The 27,603-nt window shown below is 38.6% G+C and overlaps 1 pseudogene; it reads left to right on the top strand.

Annotated features, from left to right (window-relative positions):
* The first annotated feature begins 4,780 nt into the window (after window positions 1-4,780).
* Window positions 4,781-5,668, top strand: LOC128597392 (homeobox protein NANOG-like; annotated as a pseudogene).
* The last annotated feature ends 21,935 nt before the right edge of the window (window positions 5,669-27,603 follow it).

Below are 27,603 nucleotides of genomic sequence, written 5' to 3'. Positions count from 1 at the left end.
AAAACTGATTGAAGCTATCTATGACAAACCCACAGCCAATATTTTACTGAATGGAGTAAAACTGAAAGCTTTTCCTCTTAGAACTGGAACCAGACAAGGTTGTCCTCTGTCACCTTTACTATTCAACGTAGTGCTGGAAGTTCTAGCCAATACAATTAGGCAAGACAAGGAAATAAAGGGAATCCAAATGGGAGCAGAGGCAGTCAAACTCTCCCTCTTTGCTGACGACATGATCTTATACTTAGAGAACCTCAAAGACTCAACCACAAGACTCCTAGAAGTCATCAAAAAATACAGTAATGTTTCAGGATATAAAATCAATGTCCACAAGTCAGTAGCCTTTGTATACACCAATAACAGTCAAGATGAGAAGCTAATTAAGGACACAACTCCCTTCACCATAGTTTCAAAGAAAATGAAATACCTAGGAATATACCTAACGAAGGAGGTGAAGGACCTCTATAAAGAAAACAACGAAATCCTCATAAAGGAAATAGCAGAGGATATTAACAAATGGAAGAACATACCATGCTCATGGATGGGAAGAATCAACATTGTTAAAATGTCTATACTTCCCAAAGATATCTACCTATTCAATGCCATTCCTATCAAAGTACCTACATCGTACTTTCAAGATTTGGAAAAAATGATTCTGCGTTTTGTATGGAACCGGAAAAAACCCCTTATAGCTAAGGCAGTTCTCTGTAACAAAAATAAAGCTGGGGGCATCAGCATACCAGATTTTAGTCTGTACTACAAAGCCATAGTGGTCAAGACAGCATGGTACTGGCACAAAAACAGAGACATAGACACTTGGAATCGAATTGAACACCAAGAAATGAAACTAACATCTTACAACCACCTATTCTTTGATAAACCAAACAAGAACTTACCTTGGGGGAAAGACTCCCTATTCAATAAATGGTGTTGGGAGAACTGGATGTCTACATGTAAAAGACTGAAACTGGACCCACACCTTTCCCCACTCACAAAAATTGATTCAAGATGGATAAAGGACTTAAATTTAAGGCATGAAATAATAAAAATCCTCAAAGAAAGCATAGGAAAAACACTGGAAGATATTGGCCTGGGGGAAGACTTCATGAAGAAGACTGCCATGGCAATTGCAACAACATCAAAAATAAACAAATGGGACTTCATTAAACTGAAAAGCTTCTGTACAGCTAAGGAGACAATAACCAAAGCAAAGAGACAACCTACACAATGGGAAAGGATATTTGCATATTTTCAATCAGACAAAAGCTTGATAACCAGGATCTATAGAGAACTCAAATTAATCCACATGAAAAAAGCCAACAATCCCTTATATCAATGGGCAAGAGATATGAATAGAACTTTCTCTAAAGATGACAGATGAATGGCTAACAAACATATGAAAAAATGTTCATCATCTCTATATATTAGAGAAATGCAAATCAAAACAACCCTGAGATATCATCTAACCCCAATGAGAATGGCCCACATCACAAAATCTCAAAACTGCAGATGCTGGCATGGATGTGGAGAGAAGGGAACACTTTTACACTGCTGGTGGGACTGCAAACTAGTACAACCTTTCTGGAAGGAAGTATGGAGAAACCTCAAAGCACTCAACCTAGACCTCCCATTCGATCCTGCAATCCCATTACTGGGCATCTACCCAGAAGGAAAAAAATCCTTTTATCATAAGGACACTTGTACTAGACTGTTTATGGCAGCTCAATTTACCATTGCCAAAATGTGGAAACAGCCTAAATGCCCACCAACCCAGGAATGGATTAACAAGCTGTGGTATATGTATACCATGGAATACTATTCAGCTATTAAAAAAAAATGGAGACTTTACATCCTTCGTATTAACCTGGATGGAAGTGGAAGACATTATTCTTAGTAAAGCATCACAAAAATGGAGAAGCATGAATCCTATGTACTCAATCTTGATATGAGGACAATTAATGACAATTAAGTTTATGGGGGGGGGAAGCAGAAAGAGGGATGGAGGGAGGAGGGTGGGGCCTTAGTGTGTGTCACACTTTATGAGGGCAAGATATTATTGCAAGAGGGACTTTACCTAACATTTGCAATCAGTGTAACCGGCTTATTGTACCCTCAATGAATCCCCAACAATAAAAAAAAAAAAAAAGAATATTTCAGATTGCATATGAAACCAGCACATTGTACCCCTTGATTGCACTAATGTACACAGCTATGATTTAACAATAAAAAAATAAAAATTAAAAAAAATAAAAAAATAAAATAAAATTCTTGGAACCAGAAGTGTTTCAGATTTGGGATTATTTTTTCAGATTTGGAATATATGCATATTTACCAAATGAGCATCCCAAATATAAAAATCTGAAATTCAAAATGTTCCAATGAGCATTCTCTTTGAACATGATATTGGCACCATGTTTTATATTTTGGAGCATATCAGATTTTAGATTTTTGGATTTGGGATGCTCAACCTGTAATTACATTAAATGTAAATGGACTAAACACTCCAGTCAAAAGACAGAAATTGGAAATGTCAGCAGAAAAGAAGCCATACTCTGTGAAATAATTTAAAGAGACTTTCATTCCAAGCCAAATTTAAGGACCATGACCTGGAGCCACACCCAATAAACCTTGAGCATGTGGACGCACTGTGATGGGATTATAATTTGGTTTTATACATTTCAGGGAGACATAAATTACAGGTAAAGTCATAAATCACTATGTGGAAGGCATATGTTGATTTGATCTGAAAAAGTGGGACATTTCAAAGCAGGGACTTACAGGTTATAGGCGGGTTTAAAGATTCCTTAGCCGACAACTGGCTGTAAGAGTTAGGCTTTGTCTAATAGACCAGGAGTCAGCAAAAAGGAATACTTGAATTCAGATAAGGGTCTGCTAGTCAGAAACTAACTACTGGACATAGCCCAGACTCATGTAGTTTGTTGTGTATATTGAGGACTTGAAGTTATGTCTTGTGTAGCCATAGGGCTTTTAGTGAGTCACAGAGCACATCTCTGAGAAGGCAGGGGGAGCTGATGAGGCATATATGATCTCCTTTCTCATGGCCAGCAACTCAGTTTCAGGGACCCCTTCAGCCAAGAGAGGGACCCAGCCAGTCAGATGCTGGGGTGAAGCCTTAAGATTTTATTTTAGTTCACATCAACATGGAATAAAAAAAAAAAACAAAACATGATCCAAAATATAAGCTGTCTAAAGAGGTACACACTAGATTCAAAGATGTGAAAAGTTTGAAAGTAAAAGGATGGGAAAAGATAAAAACAACTTTCGAAAGAGAGATAGAGTGGCTGTCATATCAGAAAAACAAACTAAGGGCAGTGCCTGTGGCTCAAAGGAGTAGGGCACCAGCCCCATATGCTGGAGGTGACAGTTCAAACCCAGCCTTGGCCAAAAACTGCAAAAAAAAAAAAAAGAAAGAAAAAAAGAAAAGAAAAGAAAGAAAAACAAACTAGAACAAAAATTATTCTTAGAAGCAAAGAAGGATATCATTAGTGGATCAGTCCATCAAGAAGACATAACAATTATAAACATACATGTCCTAATAAGAGTGTCTTGAAATACATGAAGAAAAACTGACCAAATTGAAAACAGAAATAGACAATTTGACAGTCATAGTTCGAGATTATGAGACTGAAAAGATACTTCTTTCCTGGTGGGAAGACAATGAGGACCAACATTATCACCTATGTCCTGTAGAGAAAGAAGTGGTCCAGAGCAGAAAAGGAGCTCCTTTTTGCTCCTTTGAAGGAGCAAAAGTTTTAACCTCTTTGTGTCTCCTGAATTAGTCTGTCCACCTCCTAAACTTTGCCCAGTTGCTGGCCAAGGTGAGGATGAGTTAAACTGAGGTCCTTGAGCTTTCCTCAGAAATAATTGAAGTTTTTGGCCTTTTTGAGCAAAGTTGAATTCCTGTTCTTTGACAGAGATGGGGACACAAGAGAGTGACATCAGCCTCCTGGCATTCCTGAAAATATCAAAGCCAAATCATTCATTCACCTGGGGAGGCAGGGAATACCAGAAAGTGGTCCTTAGCCTATCTTTGGTTTCGAACTCTTGATATGATATTTATGTTGAAAAAATATATTTGGAAGAAAAGGCATATACAAAATTTAATTGAACACCAATAGAAGAAAAACATTAAAGAATTTTTGTCTCACTTGAAGAGGTCTATATTTTTTTCCACACATAATTACCTGAGGAAAATCTGGTATTTTTTCTCCCCTAGAAGACTGCCGAACTTTTGTGGGTAAGCAATGATGAATGATTTAGGCTGCTGACTTCACTGGGAGTACACCAGGGCACACAGTAAAGCTGAGTACTGACAAATTTCTTTAATCAAGTCCATTTAAGAGCTTTAATAGTTTTCTAGTGCAGTTTAATGACTTTTTTCTCATGCCCTTTTTCACCAACTTTATAATCTATAATAAATTAATCTTCACAATACTCCAGTGAGTTAGATGAAAATTCTGTTTTTATAGAAGGCTCAATGGACTGATTCTTATGCATGAGTACACATCAAATTTCCATGGTTACTTTTTAAAGCAAACTTACTGTATTGTTCTTACTATTTATTTTTAACTATGTTGTAAGAATACAGTAAGTAGATTTTGCTGGATTGAGCTGGTTGCCTCCTGCTGTTGTGGAGAGGACGTTCTTCCTCCTGGCTTTTGGATCTTTTTCTGTAGATTCTATTTAGGTATTTTAAGCGTTAGCCTTTTTTTTTTTTTAATGGTTCAGCTCTTGAATTTTTCCCCTTCTTAATAATGTGAGTGTGGGTCCTGCGTATCCCCAAAGGCTGTCTTGCCCTGAAGCATCTGATTCAAGTGATTCTTCTTCAATGCCTATGATTTGTGGGCCTGAAGAAAATTATCCATCCTTGCAAATGTCTTCTACAGAGGTACCCTTCACAGAGACTGCCTATTCTCTTCCTACTTCTATGGATCTGCTGGCTCAGGACAGCCCTGACTCTTCCACTAGTCCCAAAGTAAAACAGCACACTTCTGTAGAGAAGAGTGTAGTGAAGAAGGAAGGTAAGATCCAGGTCAAGAAACAGAAAATCAGAACCATGTTCTCTACAACCCAGCTGTGTATACTCAATGATAGATTTCAGAGACAGAAATACCTCAGTCTCCAACAGATGCAAGAACTTTCCAACATCCTCAATCTTAGCTATAAACAGGTTAAAACCTGGTTCCAGAACCAGCGAATGAAATCTAAGAGATGGCAGAAAAACAACTGGCTAAAGAACACCAACAGTATGACTCAGGCTCAGGCCTCAGCCCCCATGGAATACCCAAGCTTTGACTCTTCCTATCACCAGACGTGCCTGATGAACACATCCGGAAACCTTCCAGTGTGGAGCAACCAAACCTGGAGCAGCCAGTCTTGGAGTAACCATTCCTGGAACAGTCAGACCTGGTGCACCCAAGCCTGGAATAGTCAGGCCTGGAACAATCCCTTCTTTAACTGTGGGGAGGAGCCTTTATAGTCCTGCCTGCAGGTCCAGCAAAATTTTCTTGCCAGTGATTTGGAAATTGCCTTGAAAGCTGCTGGAGAAAGCCATAATGTAATCCATCAAGCCACTAAGTATTTTAGCTCCCCACAAACCATGGATTCATTCCTAAATTACTCAGTGAATATGCAGTCTGAGGATGTGTGAAGATGGGTGTATTGCTCAGTGTGATCAGTGGCTAAATCCTCTCCTCTCAGAATTTTTCTTTCTTATTTTCAGTCTTTTTTTTTTTTTTTTGAGACAATTTTACTGTCACTCTGGCTAGGGTGCCATGGTGTCATAGCTAACAGCAACCTCAAACTCTTGGGCTCAAGCAATCCTTTTACCTCAGCCTCCTAAGAAGCTGGGACTACTGGCTATCACCATGATGCCTGGTGAGTTTTTCTATTTTTAGTAGAGATGGGGTTTTGATTTTGCTCAGGCTTTTCTCAAACTCCTAAGCTCAAGCAATCTACCAAAACACCTCAGCCTCCCAAAGTGCTAAAATTATAAGCAGGCTTGAACCCCCGTGCCTGGCTAATTTTTTATTTTTTTATTTTAGAGAAACTATTCTCCCTCTGTTCTGGCTCTCAGTGTGCCTATTGCAAGATTGGAGTCTAATCAGAGGTTTCAATAACCTTGGCTGTTATGGACAACATGATAGAACATGGCTCTGGTTGTAGATAAAGTAGTTATAGTAACTAGTTTGGATAGCTTTAGAAAGTAAAAAAAATACAAAGATGTGTGAAGGATTATTTCCACTTTCTGAGATTAGGAGGTCTTTTTTTTTTTTTCTCACAAGTGAATACTTAAAAGACAAGGATATTTTTTATTTTTATTTCCAATTAATTGTAATTGTCTGTGGTTAGAGTTGAATGCTTCAGGGATGGGCAAAACAAAAAGGTAAACTATGTAACCATTAGGTTATATCATTTACACATGAAAGGTTAAAGGCAGAGTTGTAGCTGTGTCCTGCACTCTGGGAATGTGCCATATATCCCATGCATTGTACCTCTTGGGTGGGAAGCTACTGAATCCTTTCTCTCTCCCTTTTCGAATTTGAGATTTTCTCTCTGTGGGTCTGTGATTCTTAATCTTCTTGTTTCAAATTGGTATAGAGTACATATGAGGATTGTTTTTCCATTCTTGTGATACTTAGGAAAATGTTCTCCAAATCCATCCATGTTGAAAAAGATGCAAAATCTCCATCTATTTTTGTGGCTGACTAGTATTGCATGGTATACATACACCACAATTTATTAATCCATTTGTTGAAGGGCACGTGGGTTGTTTTATTTCTATCTCTTTGCTTTGTGAATTATGCTGCTATAAACATTTGAGTACAAATGTCCTTTCTTAGGGTAAAAAGGCTTTGGGGTAGATATTTGGTAGTGGGATTGCAGGTTCAAATGATAGGTTTACTTTTCTTTTCATTTATTTATTTATTTATTTATTTATTTATTTATTTATATTGTTGGGGATTCATTGAGGGTACAATAAGCCAGGTTACACTGATTGCAATTGTTAGGTAAAGTCCCTCTTGCAATCATGTCTTGCCCCCATAAAGTGTGACACACACCAAGGCCCCAACCCCCTCCCTCCATCCCTCTTTCTACTTCCCCCCCATAACCATAATTGTCATTAATTGTCCTCATATCAAAATTGAGTACATAGGATTCATGCTTCTCCATTCTTGTAATGCTTTACTAAGAATAATGTCTTCCACTTCCATCCAGGTTAATACGAAGGATGTAAAGTCTCCATTTTTTTAAATAGCTGAATAGTATTCCATGGTATACATATACCACAGCTTGTTAATCCATTTCTGGGTCGGTGGGCATTTAGGCTATTTCCACATTTTGGCGATTGTAAATTGAGCTGTAATAAACAGTCTAGTACAAGTGTCCTTATGATAAAAGGATTTTTTTCCTTCTGGGTAGATGCCCAGTAATGGGATTGCAGGATCAAATGGGAGATCTAGCTTGAGTGCTCTGAGGTTTCTCCATACGTCCATCCAGAAAGGTTGTACTAGTTTGCAGTCCCACCAGCAGTGTAAAAGTGTTCCCTTCTCTCCACATCCACGCCAGCATCTGCAGTTTTGAGATTTTGTGATGTGGGCCATTCTCACTGGGGTTAGATGGTATCTCAGGGTTGTTTTGATTTGCATTTCTCTAATATATAGAGATGATGAACATTTTTTCATGTGTTTGTTAGCCATTCATCTGTCATCTTTAGAGAAAGTTCTATTCATGTCTCTTACCCATTGATATATGGGATTGTTGGCTTTTTTTCATGTGGATTAATTTGAGTTCTCTATAGATCCTAGTTATCAAGCTTTTGTCTGATTGAAAATATGCAAATATCCTTTCCCATTGTGTAGGTTGTCTCTTTGCTTTGGTTATTGTCTCCTTAGCTGTACAGAAGCTTTTCAGTGATTTTTTTTTTTTTTTTTGGCAAGCATGAAACAAGTTTTATTGAGGAAGAGAAAGGTAGGTTTACAGAGTAAGAGCAAGATACGTTTGCCATGGACACCGAATTGGACTCCACTGCCAGGGAAGTGGGCAAAGAGGCTTACTTTTACTTTGAGGAATAGAGGGATTTCCTTATTAAAATCCTCAACTGTCCAGATGAAGTGTTAGCTAGAATGCACTTCATGGATTTCCTCTGCCCCTTTTTGCTCTTGACTACAACCCCTGATTTGTTCATTACTCTACTGTTTGTAGAAAGATGTGTTGTTTGGCTGCATCGTGTATCAGTAACAGTTTACACAGTCTAAGTAAAAATAAATAAAATCCATTTTACCTATTTAAAAAAAATAATACAGTATATAATACAAATAACCTTAGTTTGTCTATGATTCACAGACCCTCAGCTTGACTCAAGCATTCTCCATGCTCCAGAAAACTTGTATTTAATAGGTAGGACTGAGGCCTAAAACCCTGTTCTTTAAGTAAGCAGTCCTAAGGATACTAATACAGATAGCAGAAAAACACATTTTGGAAAAACACTATCTTAATCCACACATCGGTAGACAGAGTAATCTTTAGCTTTTTTTTTTTTTTTATTGTTGGGGATTCATTGAGGGTACAATAAGCCAGGTTACACTGATTGCAAATGTTAGGTAAAGTCCCTCTTGCAATCATGTCTTGCCCCTCATAAAGTGTGACACACACTAAGGCCCCACCCTCCTCCCTCCTTCCCTCTTTCTGCTTCCCCCCCCCATAACCTTAATTGTCATTAATTGTCCTCATATCAAGATTGAGTACATAGGATTCATGCTTCTCCATTCTTGTGATGCTTTACTAAGAATAATGTCTTCCACTTCCATCCAGGTTAATACGAAAGATGTAAAGTCTCCATTTTTTTTTAATAGCTGAATAGTATTCCATGGTGTACATATACCACAAGCTTGTTAATCCATTCCTGGGTTGGTGGACATTTAGGCTGTTTCCACATTTTGGCGAATGGTAAATTGAGCTGCAATAAACAGTCTAGTACAAGTGTCCTTATGATAAAAGGATTTCTTACCTTCTGGGTAGATGCCCAGTAATGGGATTGCAGGATCGAATGGGAGGTCTAGCTTGAGTGCTTTGAGGTTTCTCCATACTTCCTTCCAGAAAGGTTGTACTAGTTTGCAGTCCCACCAGCAGTGTAAAAGTGTTCCCTTCTCTCCACATCCACGCCAGCATCTGCAGTTTTGAGATTTTGTGATGTGGGCCATTCTCACTGGGGTTAGATGATATCTCAGGGTTGTTTTGATTTGCATTTCTCTAATATATAGAGATGATGAACATTTTGTCATGTGTTTGTTAGCCATTCGTCTGTCATCTTTAGAGAAAGTTCTATTCATGTCTCTTGCCCATTGATATAAGGGATTGTTGGCTTTTTTCATGTGGATTAATTTGAGTTCTCTATAGATCCTAGTTATCAAGCTTTTGTCTGATTGAAAATATGCAAATATCCTTTCCCATTGTGTAGGTTGTCTCTTTGCTTTGGTTATCGTCTCCTTAGCTGTACAGAAGCTTTTCAGTTCAATGAAGTCCCATTTGTTTATTTTTGTTGTTGCAATTGCCATGGCAGTCTTCTTCATGAAGTCTTTCCCCAGGCCAATATCTTCCAGTGTTTTTCCTATGCTTTCTTTGAGGATTTTTATTATTTCATGCCTTAAATTTAAGTCCTTTATCCATCTTGAATCAATTTTTGTGAGTGGGGAAAGGTGTGGGTCCAGTTTCAGTCTTTTACATGTAGACATCCAGTTCTCCCAACACCATTTATTGAATAGGGAGTCTTTCCCCCAAGGTATGTTCTTGTTTGGTTTATCAAAGATTAGGTGGTTGTAAAATGTTGGTTTCATTTCTTGGTTTTCAATTCGATTCCAAGTGTCTATGTCTCTGTGTTTGTGCCAGTACCATGCTGTCTTGACCACTATGGCTTTGTAGTACAGACTGAAATCTGGTATGCTGATGCCCCCAGCTTTATTTTTGTTACAGAGAACTGCCTTAGCTATAAGGGGTTTTTTCCGGTTCCATACAAAATGCAGAATCATTTTTCCCAAATCTTGAAAGTACGATGTTGGTATTTTGATAGGAATGGCATTGAATAGGTAGATTGCTTTGGGAAGTATAGACATTTTAACAATGTTGATTCTTCCCATCCATGAGCATGGTATGTTCTTCCATTTGTTAATATCCTCTGCTATTTCCTTTCTGAGGATTTCATAGTTTTCTTTATAGAGGTCCTTCACCTCCTTCGTTAGGTATATTCCTAGGTATTTCATTTTCTTTGAGACTATGGTGAAGGGAGTTGTGTCCTTAATTAGCTTCTCATCTTGACTGTTATTGGTGTACACAAAGGCTACTGACTTGTGGACATTGATTTTATATCCTGAAACATTACTGTATTTTTTGATGACTTCTAGGAGTCTTGTGGTTGAGTCTTTGGGGTTCTCTAAGTATAGATCATGTCATCAGCAAAGAGGGAGAGTTTGACCTCCTCTGCTCCCATTTGGATTCCCTTTATTTCCTTGTCTTGCCTAATTGTATTGGCCAGAATTTCCAGCACTACGTTGAATAGTAAAGGTGACAGAGGACAACCTTGTCTGGTTCTAGTTCTAAGAGGAAAAGCTTTCAGTTTTACCCTATTCAGTAAAGTATTTGCTGTGGGTTTGTCATAGATAGCTTCAATCAGTTTTAGAAATGTGCCACCTATGCCTATACTCTTCAGAGTTCTAATTAGAAAAGGATGCTGGATTTTGTCAAATGCTTTTTTTGCATCTATTGAGAGGATCATGTGATCTTTATTTTTGCCTCTGTTAATATGGTGGATAACGTTTATAGACTTGCGTATGTTAAACCAGCCTTGCATCCCTGGGATGAAGCCTACTTGATCATGATGAATGATTTTTTGATAAGCTGTAATCTATTGGCTAGGATTTTGTTGAGAATTTTTGCGTCTGTGTTCATGAGTGAGATTGGTCTGAAATTCTCCTTTTTGTTTGGGTCTTTTCCTGGTTTTGATATCAGGGTGATGTTTGCTTGATAGAATGTGTTGGGGAAGATTCCTTCTTCCTCAATGTTTTGGAATAATTTCTGCAGTACAGGAATAAGCTCTTCCATGAAGGTTTGATAGAATTCTGGAGTGAAGCCATCTGGAAAAGGGCATTTTTTGGTTGGAAGATTTTTTATTCTTTCTTTGATCTCAGTGCTTGAAATTGGTCTGTTCAGGAGCTCTATGTCTTCCTCGCTGAGTCTAGGGAGAGGGTGTGATTCCAAATATTGATCCATTTCTTTCACATTGTCAAATTTCTGGGCATAGAGTTTCTGATAGTATTCAGAGATGATCTCTTGTATCTCTGTGGGATCAGTTGTTATTTCCCCTTTATCATTTCTGACTGAGGTTACTAGAGATTTTACTTTTCTATTCCTCGTTAGTCTGGCCAATGGTTTATCTATTTTATTTATTTTTTCAAAAAACCAACTCCTTGTTTCATTAATTTTCTGAATGATTCTTTTGTTTTCAATTTCATTGATCTCTGATTTGATTTTGGATATTTCTTTTCTTCTACTGAGTTTAGGCTTAGATTGTTCTTCTTTTTCCAATTCCATAAGATCTCTTGTGAGATTGTTGATGTGCTCTCTTTCTGTTTTTCGAATGTAGGCATCTAAAGCGATGAATTTTCCTCTCAAAACTGCTTTTGCAGTATCCCACAGGTTTTGGTAGCTTGTGTCTTCATTGTTGTTATGCTCAAGGAAGTTAATGATTTCCTGTTTTATTTCTTCCTTCACCCATCTGTTATTCAACAGAAGATTGTTTAATTTCCATGCCTTTGGGAGGGGTCGAGCATTTTTGTTAGAGTTGAGTTCCACCTTTAGTGCCTTATGGTCTGAGAAGATACAAGGTAAAATTTCAATTGTTTTGATTCTGTTGATATTTGTTTTGTGTCCCAGGATACGATCAATTTTGGGGAATGTTCCATGGCGTGATGAGAAGAATGTATATTCTTCATCTTTGGGATGGAGTGTTCTATATGCGTCTATCAAGCACAGTTGTTCTAGGGTCTCATTTAAGTCTCTTATATCCTTGTTTAATTTCTGTTTAGAGGATCTGTCCAGCTCTGTAAGAGGAGTGTTAAGGTCCCCTGTTATTATGGTATTATCAGATATCATATTGCTCAGATTGAGTAAGGTCTGTTTCAAGAATCTGGGAGCATTTAAATTGGGTGCATAGATATTTAGAATTGAAATGTCTTCTTGTTGTAGTTTTCCCTTGACCAATATAAAGTGACCATATTTGTCTTTTTTTATTTTAGTTGCTTTAAATCCACATGTATCTGAAAATAAGATTGCAACTCCTCTTTTCTTCTGAATTCCATTTGCCTGAAAAATTGTCTTCCAACCCTTGACTCGGAGCGTTAATTTGTCTTTTGAAGCCAGGTGTGTTTCTTGCAGACAGCAAATGGATGGCTTGTGTTTTTTAATCCAGTCAGCCAATCTATGTCTCTTCAGTGGGGAATTCAAGCCATTAACATTTATTGAGATAATGGATAAGTGTGGTAGTATTCTATTCGTCTTATTTTGTGAGAGTCCATTGCTTAGTTTTATCTTTTGCATCAGTGTGGAGGTTTGGTTCTGTCCTTTGATTTCTGAGTTCTTACTTTGCTGCTGATCCATTGTGGTGGTCAGTGTGCAGAACAGGTTGAAGTATTTCCTGTAGAGCTGGTCTTGTTGTGGTGAATTTCTTCAATGTTTGTATATCCCTATGATTTGATTTCTCCATCAATTTTGAAGCTTAGCATAGCAGGATACAGAATTCTGGGCTGGAAAATTGTTCTGTTTAAGTAGATTAAGGGTAGATGACCATTGTCTTCTTGCTTGGAAAGTTTCATTAGGGAAGTCTGCGGTCACTCTGATGGATTTGCCCCTGTAGGTCAACTGGTACTTACTCCTGACAGCTTGCAGAATCTTTTCTTTTGTCTTGACTTTGGACAGGTTCATCACAATGTGTCTTGGAGAAGCTCGGTTAGAGTTGAGGCGACCTGGGGTCTGATAGCCCTCTGAAAGCAGTACGTCAGAATCTTTGGTGATATTTGCGAAATTTTCTTTTATAATATTCTCTAGTATGGCTTCCATTCCTCTGGGGCATTCTTCTTCCCCTTCTGGAATTCTTATAACTCGTATGTTGGAACGCTTCATAAAGTCCCATAATTCTGACAGTGAACGTTCTGCTTTCTCTCTCTTCTTTTCTGCCTCTTTTACTATCTGAGTTATCTCAAAAACTTTGTCTTCTACCTCTGAAATTCTTTCTTCTGCATGGTCTAACCTGTTGCTGATACTTTCCATTGCATCTTTAAGTTCCCTGATTGACTCTTTCATTTCCTTCAGCTCTGCTATATCCTTTTTATATTCTTCATATCGTTCATCTCTGATTTGATTCTGTTTTTGGATTTCCTTTTGGTTATTTTCCACTTTATTAGCAGTTTCCTTCATTGTTTCCATCATTTCTTTCATTGTTTTCAACATGTGTATTCTAAATTCCCTTTCTGTCATTCCTAACATTTCTGTATAGGTGGAATCCTCTGCAGTAGCTACCTCATGGTCCCTTGGCGGGGTTGTTCTGGACTGGTTCTTCATGTTGCCTGGAGTTTTCTGCTGATTCTTCCTCATGGGTGATTTCTTTTATCTGTTTCCTTGCCCTAATTTTCCTTTCACTTCCTCTTGCTCTTTAAGTTCTTGTGCCTGTGGAAGTTGCGGGCGGGTTTAGACGGATTGAACACACGTGACCACTTGCTGGTTTTCCACTCTTTTAGTCCTCCTCTTGGGGTCCAGAAGTCTTTCGCTGACTCCCTGTATCCTCTCAGGGGTGATGGTAGGCAGATCCCACCAGCCAGAGATGCCTGGAGTCCTATATCCCCAGACTCACGGTGCCCAGATCCAAGGAAGCTGTTACTCTGCTGCCATCTTGCTCCGCCTATCTTTTGCTTTTAAAATATGGCAAACTCTCTACCTTGATTTCAACTCTAAAAGATTACTTTTATGTTATGTTGACATACATTCACTGATGTAAAAAACACAACTTTAAATGCACAATGAATCTTGGGAAAAGGTAAAAAAAATACGTAATAAAGAAAGTTAGAAATAAAGAGATAGCTTAGGCACTAAAGCCAGCTTTCATGATGAAAGCCTGTGCTAGATTTGAGTCTCAGTGTTTACACCCTCAAGAGACATAAGACATACAAGGTCAGAGGCTGCCTCAGGTGAGAACTTTATTTTAACAGACACCCTTATTATGCTAGTGTCCCAAAAGGTTATACTATTAATTTGAAAGTAAATTAGAAGTAAACCTGTTCTCACCCACAGTAGACCATGAAGAAAATTGCTCTTTCATATATTGATGCTACACAGAAGGGGGGGAAACTCCCCTGAGATTCATAGCCTAATCACAGTTCTCAGAAATGTTTGTATACCAAATTTTTATTCTGCCTGTTTGTTTAGAAAAACCTCAAACTAAGTCTTTTTAGAAACCAGGTCCTGAGTAACAGTTCCTCCCCAGCACATTCAAATCCTTGGAGAAAACTACTTTAATCAGGGGGCTCAAAGACTGCCCACAGATTAAATTGCAACAAATATGAAGTCACAAAAAATATATAGCATTTAATACAAAGAAAACAAATCTCTATGGGTGGAGCCTGTGGCTCAGTGAGCAGGGTGCCAGCCCCACATAACAAGGGTGGCGGGTTCAAACCCGGCCCTGGCCAAATTGGAATAAAAAAATAGCCGGGCGTTGTGGCAGGCACCTGTATTCCCAGCTACTCCAGAGGCTAAAGCAAGAGAATAACCTAAGCCCAAGAGCTAGAGGTTGCTGTGAGCTGTGACATGGCACTCCACTAAGCATGATAAAGTGAGACTGTCTCTAAAAAAAAAAAAAACCTCTAGAAGATATTATAATAAACATCAGAATTTGATCCACAAAGACTTCTGAAATTTAAATTAGAATTTACAAAAATATGTACAATATGTTTAAAGAATAAAAATTTTACATGACTGAAGGCGGAGCAAGATGGCGGCCGAGTAACAGCTTCCTTGCATCTGGGCACCATAAGTCTGGGGAGATAGGACTCCAGGCATCTCTGGATGATGAGATCTGCCTATCAACACCCCTGCGCGCATACAGGGAGTCAGCAAGAGACTTCTGGACCCCAAGAGGAGGACTAAAACAGTGAAAAAATGGCAAGTGGAGGCATGTGTTAAATCCGTCTAAACCTGCCCACAGCTGTAAGTTCAGTAGCAGCGAGAGTGCAAACCAAAAAGGCCTTTCCTGTGAACTGTTTTGGTGTCTTTGGACTTGGCACTCAGTTGAACTGCCTTGGGGAGAGCCTGAGTGGGAGTGCGGAGAATTTGGCCATTGTCTAGGGCCCCAGTCTGAGCCGCTGAGCCAGACGGAGCTAATAGTGTTTGGCTGTGGGTCAGAGGGAGCCATTGTGAGCGATCTGCCCCAGCAAGCTCCGCCCTCATGGTCGCAGAGCTAGAATTGGGTGGGAGGTGGTGACCCAGTGACCAACTAGACTAAGGGTGGGGTCTGAGCCGCCTTGCAGCCCTAAGCTTCAGCGGCAGAGTGAGACCAATTTTGGCACACTGGGTAAGTGGATAGCCACTTCAGCAGTGATTCCAGCGACAAGCACTTTCCTGGGAAAGCTTCTGCTCAGCAAGTTTACAAGTTCAAAGTGCCTTTTAAGTGGGCTGAAGAGAGATTTAGGGTGTCTACCTGCTGGGGTTTGAGAAATCAACAGCCTCCAGTCGTATCACAGCTGTGATTAGCATCTCATACCCCAGAAGACCACATGTTGCCCAGACAATATTCAATAACATATACATACTGCTTTGTTTTTGGTTGTATTTTTTTTTTGTTTCGTTGGGTTTTTTTGTTTATTTTGATGTTGTTGATGTTGTTTTGTTTTTTAATTTCAAGCTTTTCCATACAGATCCTTTTTCTTTCTCAATTTATCTCGTTTAATTATAATTTCCCATTGCTGCCTTTTGCAATAACTAGAATTTCATTTTTGCTAGTGTTTCTACTGCTATTATTTGGTTTTTCACCCAATTTTATCCCATAAAGTTTTCTGTTTGCTTGTTTTGGTTTGATTTATAGCATTTTTGTCTTTCCTCTCTACTTGGTGGAGGTGCGGTACTGTGTCTGATCAGGTTAGCAAAGAGCTGCTGACCTCAAGAGAACCACCCAACTGGGCACCCCCAGAAGGTGGGGTTTTTTTAAGGTTGTGTCAAAGTACCCTACTGTACACCTATATTGCTCTGTATCCCTCTTTCTGTCCCTCTCTTCTTTTTGTCAATAGTCCTTTTACACACCCGCTCTCCTTTCTCTATTTTTCTTTTTTTTTTCCTTTTCACTCAGTGCTCCTTTCTTCATCCCTTTCTTGCTCTTCAACCTTCTCACCCTTCTGGTCCTGTATCCCTTAGTACACAGGCATGAGAACTTAAAGAGCAAGAGGAAGTGAAAGGAAAATTAGGGCATGGAAACAGATAAAAGAAATCACTCATGAGGAAGAATCAGCAGAAAACTCCAGGCAACATGAAGAACCAGACCAGAACAACCCCGCCAAGGGACCATGAGGTAGCTACTGCAGAGGATTCCACCTATAAAGAAATGTTAGGAGTGACAGAAAGGGAATTTAGAATACACATGTTGAAAACAATGAAAGAAATGATGGAAACAATGAAGGAAATGGCAAATAAAGGAAAGGAAATCCAAAAACAGAATCAGATAAGAGATGAACGATATGAAGAATATAAAAACGATATAGCAGAGCTGAAGGAACTGAAACAGTTAATTAGAGAACTTAAAGATGCAATGGAAAGTATCAACAACAGGTTAGAGCATGCAGAAGAACGAATTTCAGAGGTAGAAGACAAAGTTTTTGAGATAACTCAGATAGTAAAAGAGGCAGAAAAGAAGAGAGAGAAAGCAGAACGTTCACTGTCAGAATTATGGGACTTTATGAAGCGTTCTAACATACGAGTTATAGGAATTCCAGAAGGGGAAGAAGAATGTGCCACAGGAATGGAAGCCATACTAGAGAATATTATAAAAGAAAATTTCCCAAATATCACCAAAAATTCTGACACACTGCTTTCAGAGGGATATCGGACCCCGGGTCGCCTCAACTCTAACCGAGCCTCTCCAAGACACATTGTGATGAACCCGTCCAAAGTCAAGACAAAAGAAAAGAGTCTGCAAGCTGCGAGGAGTAAGCGCCAGTTGACCTACAGGGGCCAATCTATCAGAGTGACCGCAGACTTCTCTAATGAAACTTTCCAAGCAAGAAGACAATGGTCATCTACCTTTAATCTACTTAAACAGAACCATTTCCAGCCCAGAATTCTGTACCCTGCTAAGCTAAACTTAAAAATTGATGGAGAAATCAAATCATTTACGGATATACAAACATTGAGGAAATTCACCACAACAAGACCAGCTCTACAGGAAATACTTCAACTTGTTCTGCACACTGACCACCACAATGGATCAGCAGCAAAGTAAGAACTCAGAAATCAAAGGACAGAACCAAACCTCCACACTGACGCAAAAGATAAAACTAAGCAATGGACTCTCACAAAATAAGACGAATAGAATACTACCACACTTATCAATTATCTCAATAAATGTTAATGGCTTGAATTCCCCACTTAAGAGATATAGATTGGCTCACTGGATTAAAAAACACAAGCAATCCATTTGCTGCATGCAAGAAACACACCTGGCTTCAAAAGACAAATTAAAGCTCCGAGTCAAGGGTTGGAAGACAATTTTTCAGGCAAATGGAATTCAGAAGAAAAGAGGAGTTGCAATCTTATTTTCAGATACATGTGGATTTAAAGCAACTAAAGTCAAAAAAACAAAAATGGTCACTTTATATTGGTCAAGGGAAAAATACAAGAAGAAGATGTTCCAATGCTAAATATTTACGCACCCAATTTAAATGCTCCCAGATTCTTGAAGCACACCTTACTCAGTCTGAGCAATATGATATCTGATAATACCATAATCACAGGGAACTTTTACACTCCTCTTACAGAGCTGGACAGATCCTCTAAACAGAAACTAAACAAAGATATAAGAGATTTAAATGAGACCCTAGAACTACTGTGCTTGATAGACGCATATAGAACACTCCACCCCAAAGACAAAGAATATACATTCTTCTCATCACCCCATGGAACATTCTCCAAAGTTGATCATATCCTGAGACACAAAACAAATATCAACAGAATCAAAACAATTGAAATTTTACCTTGTATCTTCTCAGACCATAAGGCACTAAAGGTGGAACTCAAATCTAACAAAAATGCTCAAACCCACCCAAAGGCATGGAAATTAAACAATCTTCTGTTGAATAACAGATGGGTGAAGGAAGAAATAAAACAGGAAATCATTAACTTCCTTGAGCATAACAACAATGAAGACACAAGCTACCAAAACCTGTGGGATACTGCAAAAGCAGTTTTGAGAGGAATATTCATCGCTTTAGATGCCTGCATTCGAAAAACAGAAAGAGAGCGCATCAACAATCTCACAAGAGATTTTATGGAATTGGAAAAAGAAGAACAATCTAAGCCTAAACTCAGTAGAAGAAAAGAAATATCCAAAATCAAATCAGAGATCAATGAAATTGAAAACAAAAGAATCATTCAGAAAATTAATGAAACAAGGAGTTGGTTTTTTGAAAAAATAAATAAAATAGATAAACCATTGGCCAGACTAACGAGGAATAGAAAAGTCAAATCTCTAGTAACCTCAATCATAAATGATAAAGGGGAAATAACAACTGATCCCACAGAGATACAAGAGAACATCTCTGAATACTACCAGAAACTCTATGCCCAGAAATTTGACAATGTGAAGGAAATGGATCAATATTGGGAATCACACCCTCTCCCTAGACTCAGCCAGGAAGAAATAGAGCTCCTGAACAGACCAATTTCAAGCACTGAGATCAAAGAAACAATAAAAATCTTCCAACCAAAAAACGCCCTGGTCCAGATGGCTTCACTCCAGAATTCTACCAAACCTTCAAGGAGGAGATTATTCCTGTACTGCAGAAATTATTCCAAAAAATTGAGGAAGGAGGAATCTTCCCCAACACATTCTATGAAGCAAACATCAACCTGATTCCAAAACCAGGAAAAGACCCAAACAAAAAGGAGAATTTCAGACCAATCTCACTCATGAATATAGATAAAAAAATTCTCAACAAAATCCTAGCCAATTGATTACAGCTTATCATCAAAAAAAGTCATTCATCATGATCAAGTAGGCTTCATCCCAGGGATGCAAGGCTGGTATAACATACACAAGTCCATAAACGTAATCCACCATATTAACAGAGGCAAAAATAAAGATCACATGATCCTCTCAATAGATGCAGAAAAAGCATTTGATAAAATCCAGCATCCTTTTCTAATTAGAACACTGAAGAGTATAGGCATAGGTGGCACATTTCTAAAACTGATTGAAGCTATCTATGACAAACCCACAGCCAATATTTTACTGAATGGAGTAAAACTGAAAGCTTTTCCTCTTAGAACTGGAACCAGACAAGGTTGTCCTCTGTCACCTTTAGTATTCAACATAGTGCTGGAATTTCTAGCCAATACAATTAGGCAAGACAAGGAAATAAAGGGAATCCAAATGGGAGCAGAGGAGGTCAAACTCTCCCTCTTTGCTGACGACATGATCTTATACTTAGAGAACCCCAAAGACTCAACCACAAGACTCCTAGAAGTCATCAAAAAATACAGTAATGTTTCAGGATATAAAATCAATGTCCACAAGTCAGTAGCCTTTGTATACAGCAAGAATAGTCAAGATGAGAAGCTAATTAAGGACACAACTCCCTTCACCATAGTTTCAAAGAAAATGAAATACCTAGGAATATACCTAACGAAGGAGGTTAAGGACCTCTATAAAGAAAACTATGAAATCCTCAGAAAGGAAATAGCAGAGGATATTAACAAATGGAAGAACATATCATGCTCATGGATGGGAAGAATCAACATTGTTAAAATGTCTATACTTCCCAAAGCAATCTACCTATTCAATGCCATTCCTATCAAAATACCAACATCGTACTTTCAAGATTTGGGAAAAATGATTCTGCATTTTGTATGGAATCGGAAAAAACCCCATATAGCTAAGGCTAGTAACAAAAATAAAGCTGGGGGCATCAGCATACCAGAGTTTAGTCTGTACTACAAAGCCATAGTGGTCAAGACAGCATGGTACTGGCACAAAAACAGAGACATAGACACTTGGAATCGAATTGAAAACCAAGAAATGAAACAAACATCTTACAACCACCTAATCTTTGATAAACCAAACAAGAACATACCTTGGGGGAAAGACTCCCTATTCAATAAATGGTGTTGGGAGAACTGGATGTCTACATGTAAGAGACTGAAACTGGACCCACACCTTTCCCCACTCACAAAAATTGATTCAAGATGGATAAAGGACTTAAATTTAAGGCATGAAACAATAAAAATCCTCCAAGAAAGCATAGGAAAAACACTGGAAGATAATGGCCTGGGGAAAGACTTTATGAAGAAGACTACCATGGCAATTGTAACAACAACAAAAATGAACAAATGGGACTTCATTAAACTGAAAAGCTTCTGTACAGCTAAGGAGACGATAACCAAAGCAAAGAGACAACCTACACAATGGGAAAGGATATTTGCATATTTTCAATCAGATAAAAGCTTGATAACTAGGATCTATAGAGAACTCAAATTAATCCACATGAGAAAAGCCAACAATCCCATATATCAATGGGTAAGAGACATGAATAGAACTTTCTCTAAAGATGACAGATGAATGGCTAACAAATACATGACAAAATGCTCATCATCTCTATATATTAGAGAAATGCTAATCAAAACAACTCTGAGATATCATCTAACCCCAGTGAGAATGGCCCACATCACAAAATCTCAATACTGCAGATGCTGGCGTGGATGTGGAGAGAAGGGAACGCTTTTACACTGCTGGTGGGACTGCAAACTAGTACAACCTTTCTGGAAGGAAGTATGGAGAAACCTCAAAGCACTGTCAAGGTAGACCTCCCATTTGATCCTGCAATCCCATTACTGGACATCTAGCCAGAAGGAAAAAATCCTTTTATCATAAGGACACTTGTACTAGACTGTTTATTGCAGCTCAATTTACAACCGCCAAAATGTGGAAACAGCCTAAATGCCCACCGACCCAGGAATGGATTAACAAGCTGTGGTATATGTATACCACGGAATACTATTCAGCCATTAAAAAAAATGGAGACTTTACATCCTTCGTATTAACCTGGATGGAAGTGGAAGACATTATTCTTAATAAAGCATCACAAGAATGGAGAAGCATGAATCCTATGTACTCAATTTTGATATGAGGACAATTAATGACAATTAAGGTTATGGGGGGGAAAGCAGAAAGAGGGATGGAGGGAGGGGAGTGGGGCCTTGGTGTGTGTCACACTTTATGGGAGCAAGACATGATTGCAAGAGGGACTTTACCTAACAATTGCAATCAGTGTAACCTCGCTTATTATACCCTCAATGAATCCCCAACAATTAAAAGAAAAAATTTACATGACTAAAATTTAAACAATAAAAAATATAATAACTGAAATTAAAATGTCTATGTTTGTTTAACAGCAGATGAGACGTAAATCAAGAGAGAATTATTGGGAAAAAAGTAAATCTGAATGAATTATGTAGAATGAAGCATCAGGAACAAGAGATAGGACTTTTGAAAGATCTGGGCACAGTGGTACTTGTCTGTAGTCACAGCAGGAGGATCCTTGAGTTCAAGCATTTGAGGCTAGCAGCAGAGGGGCAGAAGGAAGCCTGATAGGAGTGGTGTATGCAGGTGTGTTCACATTACATTTTGAGGGTAGCCACCGATGCATGTGCATCCCTTTTGGCTATACTATAAAAATATATAGATTAAGTAATTCAATGAAAACATGCCTTCTTGCTAATATTTTAATGGTATACATCTGATAATTACAAACATTATACTTAGCGTACTTTTGCTGTATGTTTCATTTTAAAGTGAGCAGTAAGGGAATGCAGTAATTTTTTTTTTTTTTGGAATGCAGCATTTTAATAGGAACTCTGCCAGTACTTTTATCTAGAGGCTCGTTGCCATTTTTGTCTTCTATGAAATTTTCGTCCCAAGAAAGGCAGGATTACACTCTTCCCTAACAGATTGAGTTGGTGTAGTATATTCTTGGTTATCAAAATACTCCTAGAGCTTTGAGATTGGGATTGGTAAATATTCATGACGTGTGAAAAAGCATGACACATAATGTGCAATCTCAATCCCAGGGAATCAGGTATTGTGTGTGTACACTCAGGATCTGGAAGGGTGTCAAACTAAACTGCTTATGATTGTGGATGACTTTGTTCTTTGCTTCTTGTGTTTTTCAGTTTCCTATTCTGCATATATTAACTTAAAAAAAAGTTATTGTAAAAAAAAAAAAAAAAAAGAGTTTGAGACCACCCTGGGCACCATAGCAAGATTCCATCTCTAAAAACAATTAAATTAAATTTTTAAATAAATTAATTAAAATTTTAAAATAAAATAAAAAATGTTTAATTTAAAAAACAAAAGACATTGTGGAAGAATTTCAAGCACAACATGGAGGGTACTACACCTGAGTGTGAACACCAGAAGATGAGAACACTCAGATTTTTATGACTTGGATCTATAGCAACCTTGCGTGGTGCGTGGACTGGTCTGCTGAGCCCCAGACAGTAGCTGTCCCCTGTGCTGGCGTGGCAGTGCCTGTGTTTCTCTCCTAGGCAGGCCTATCAACTCCAGGTGCTGTCCTAATAATTTTTACCCAGGGCCTGTCTTCTCAATCCCTCACCTTTCCCCCAACGAGTGTGTTGTTTTCTCTGTTTAAAAAAGTTACAAAAATAAATCTTAAAGTTAAAAAAAAAAAAAAGAAGAAGATGAGAACACTGACAGCCATCTTGGAGGCCAACTCCCACAACTGCGTTGTTCCAATTTTCTATATCCTTACTGATTCTTTTTGTCTCCTTATTTGTTTTAATTACAGACAGAGGAATGTCGGACTTTCCAACTATACTTGTGAATATGTCTATTTCTTCTTTCTTATCTTTTTTTCCCTTTATTTGGGAGCTGTGTTTTTAGATATATACACATTTTTTTTCCTTTTTTTTTTTTTTTTTTTTTTGTAGAGACAGAGTCTCACTGTACCGCCCTCGAATAGAGTGCCGTGGCATCACACAGCTCACAGCAACCTCTAACTCTTGGGCTTACACGATTCTCTTGCCTCAGCCTCCCGAGCAGCTGGGACTACAGGCGCCCGCTACAACGCCCGGCTGTTTTTCTGTTGCAGTTTGGCCGGGGCTGGGTCCGAACCCGCCACCCTCGGCATATGGGGCCGGCACCCTACTCACTGAGCCACAGGCGCCGCCCAGATAAATACACATTTAGGATTGTTATATCTTCTTAAGGAATTAACCCCTTTATCATATAGAAATTCTTCTTAACCCTGGGTGAAATTCTTGCTTTGGAAATTGACTTTGATATTAATATAAACACTCCTGCTTCCTTTGTTTACTGTTTACTTTGTTACTGTTTATTTGGTTTACTTTGTTTACTTATCTATTTACTCTTACCCTATATATTTCTTTATAGTCAACATAGTGTCACCCACATTCTTTGGCTTGTGGCCTTCTTTTACCTTCTTCAAAGCCAGGAACAGCAGTAATAATCTCCTGTAGCAGCCAAGAATTATTCTCTGCTCTTAAGGACTCATCTGATTATACTCAGCCCATCAACATAGCCCAGGATAATCTCCCCATTTCAAGACCCTTTACCTTAAGGATCTTTAATCTCTTCAAAGACTGCATACTCTGACCTTTTGCTCTTTCTGGAGTATTTTTTTTTTTATTTTTTTTTTTATTTTACTCTATTCCTTTTTATTGACAAATAATATTCCAAGTTTTCAATTCTCTTGGGTCAATACTTGGTTAAATTGCTATAGCTTGTGAATGTAAATGTTTTGGCACAGTAACTGAGATAACGCCGGAAAGGCTATGTTAACCACTGTGATAAAAATGTGTCGAATGGTTAAAAAAAAAAAAAAAAAAAAAAGAGTTAAAAACTAGGTGCATTTGATCACTTCTAAAGAAGTACAAATGTGAAAGTGAAAACAACATATTATTTTTAAAGATGCATAAATCTAAATGTGAAAACAAAATATTTATTATTTATTAAAACATCTTTTCATGATCTTGGAGTATTTTAATTTAAGCAAAAGATTCTATAGTCAGATCCTTGGTTTAATGATCTGGAATTCAATTCTCCAGTTTCCTTCACAAACTTAGCTCTATGAAGGCCTTGAAAAAGTTATAATTTTCTAAACTATCTGTATTTTTTTTTTTTTGAAACAGAGGCTCACTCTGCTTCCCAGGCTAGAGTACAGTGGCATCAACCTGGCTCACAGCAACCTCAGATTCCTGGGCTCAAGCGCACTCCTCCTGCCTCAGCCTCTGGAGTACCTGGGACTTACAGGCGCCTGACACAACATCCAGCTAATTATCTGGATTTTTATTGCTATCAGGGTAGGAGTGTCATGTTCTTGTAGCTTTCTGCATCCTAAACAACAGTGGAAAGTATTACTATTTAATAAAAGCATTTTTCAAAAAATAAGAATAAGAAGAAAAGAAAACATAGTATTGCTTGTGAGGTAAGCCAGTATAATTGTTAGTCATATAACTAAGGGGTTTATTATAAGACATTCAAATAGGCAGGGGAAAAAATAAGATCTGTGATAGAATTATTTATTTATTATTTTTTTTATTTTTTTTTGCTTTTTAACTAAAAACAAAAAAAGGAGGCTGGGCACGATGTCTCATGCCTATAATCCTAACACTCTGGGAATCCTAGGTGGGTGGATTGCTTGAGCTTAGGAGTTTGAGACCTGCCTGAGTCACTAAAAGATAGCCAAGTATTGTGGCAAGCACCCATAGTCCCAGCTACTTGGGGCTGAGGCAAGAGGATCGCTTGGACCCAAGAGTTTGAGGTTGCTGTGAGCTATAATGCCATGACACTCTACCCAGGGTGACAGAGTGAGACTCTGTCTCAAAAATATGAATATGAATAAATAAATAAAACAAAAAAAAGGTAATGTCCAAAAATATGATCCCTGAATAAAGCATCCCTATGTCCTCACAAAAAAATGGGCAGATTTTATTACTATAAAATAACCAAATTGGGTTCATTGCCCAATTTACACAGTGAATCAATATGCCAAGACCCCAGGTTGCAGCACAGAAAAAGGTTTAATAATACACTGCCAAATGAGGACACAGGAGGAAACCTCAAGTCCACCTGTTTGAAGAGACTGGGGTTAGAGATTTTAAATGTTTTGGAGTGGGCAGAAGTGTGGAGATGGTTGGCTGGGTGAAGAGTACAGGTGCAGTAATGATAAGGAAACTGCATTCCCAGCTGACTCAGGGATCTGCAGGGGTCTTCAAACTTGTTAGGGTCAACTGTTCCACTGGAATTGGAGATCTGAAAAACATTATAAGCAATGCTTTAAAAAAAATCCTGATGACTCTAAAGGCAGAGATCCTGTCTACAGGAACAATGGAATGCAAATTAATTCTTAAACAAAAGCCTCATGAGTCTAAGTCAGAAACCCCATCTATGGGAGCAGTGGGGATGCACATAGTCATTCGGATGCTACCTGAGATTTTTGGTTACAAGGTAGAAGGCCAAAGTGCAGCCTGAAAAATGCTTAATTATAGCTACTTTCTGTATAGCTTTTTTTTCTTTATACTTTTTTTCCCCTTTTTGTGCAGAATTCTTTTTAACCTTTGAGGACAGTTTCAATCTGGTAAGCAAGATAATCTCTTGCTTATCATTAATAATTATTAATCCAACTTACCTTCATCACCAGTGATTAGCAGAATATGATCATAGATTAATACATAGCACATTTTTCTCCCTCCTGCCAGCAAGGGCACCTCCACGATCCCAAGCCTGGGACAAGGCACCACTAACACTTGCAATAAAGGGCAATATGTGTTGGAAGCAAAATTTGTCCTGGGGTCTGGGTAAAAGTGAAGATATCTTCCTTCGATTCTGATTCTTGCCCTAAAAGGAAGTAAAACATGAGTTTACAGCCCCATACTTTAGGGGCAAGGGTTTGTCTCTGTCACAGAACTGGAGACTTGTAAGAAATCCCATGTGTAGCTCCTCACTCCAGGCAAAGCCAGCATATAAAGTGGTTTTGAGACATCCATATCAGGATCAGTGACACACACATGTATCCCTAGCAAATGTATTGCTCCTTTGAGCTGTTTCCCAGAAATGATGGATTATCGCCAAGACCAAGGGGTGGAGATTCCTGACCCAGGACTTGCCACCTCCAGGTAAGTGCCCCCAGGCACGTGGCCCTCCTTTAAAAGCCCAGGATCTGCCATGGTTGGACAGGCAGTTTTCCTGTTCTCCTGACAAGTCTGTGGCATTGAAATTCCTTTCTTCCTTGGCAATCTTGTCTCAATAACTGGATCCTTGTGTAACAAACAACTGTACCTAGACCAAAACCCCAGTGCAGTTTTGACAACAGTATGATATCTATTTCTTATTTTTCTGCATATTTAATAGAAATAACTAAAACTTACATGAAAGATTTTACTTAGTTCATGATCTCAAGTCATTTATACATGGTCAGACTTTTTCTGTAGACCTGCTGAGACATTGTTGGTCAAGCTAAAAAAAACAAAACAGAAATACATAAAAAATAAAAAAGCAAGTGTAATCTCTGCCAAGCACATTCCTCTTCCTCTTCTATAAGTCACAGTCAGGAAGGCCCAGCCAGCATACAACTGTAAGTATCAATGCTTCTCTCTCATCACTGTAGAAATGTTCTTGTTTCCTTAGAATGTATTCACCCGGGAAAAATATCTAGCATAGGGAAGAATATCTGTCTTATCACGGAAGTCCCTAGAGGTGCATGTACGTTGTCTTATGCAGTGTGCATTTACAAAATTGAGGCCAGCAAGCAGGAGGGAAACTAAGGTCACTGGGGTCTGTGCACAGCAATGATTTGGGGAACGTGTCTTTGGTTCCACAGCTTTGGCTGTTTAAGTCCAGCCTTGCATAGGAGTCCCAAAGGAGTAAGCAAAGTTATTCATGTATAACTTTATCAATAGTTATACGTGAATTTTCAACTGTGCAGGAGTCGGCACCTCTAACCCTCACATGGTTCCAAAGTCATCTGTGCAGTCGGCTACCACACAGACTTAGGCATCTTCAATGCCTCTGATCTCGCTGCTTCATCTGTCCTGTCCCAGACAATCTGTTGAGCAGTCCCTGTTTCCTCAGAACACATAAAATGCCAGCTGTGTCCAAACCCTCCATTAAGACACAAAGACACTAAAGCAGAGAACATTCAAACACCTCACCCAAGGTCACCCTGCTTTCAGTGAGAGATCCCATCCTGGGGTCCGAGGCCACCTCAAGCTTGGGGCTGCTCCCACCAGGTGTCAGCTATC

The sequence above is a fragment of the Nycticebus coucang genome, chromosome 10 (assembly GCF_027406575.1).
Source record: "Nycticebus coucang isolate mNycCou1 chromosome 10, mNycCou1.pri, whole genome shotgun sequence".
Taxonomy (NCBI): Eukaryota; Metazoa; Chordata; class Mammalia; order Primates; family Lorisidae; genus Nycticebus; species Nycticebus coucang.
This window is presented reverse-complemented; position numbering and strand designations above follow the sequence as displayed.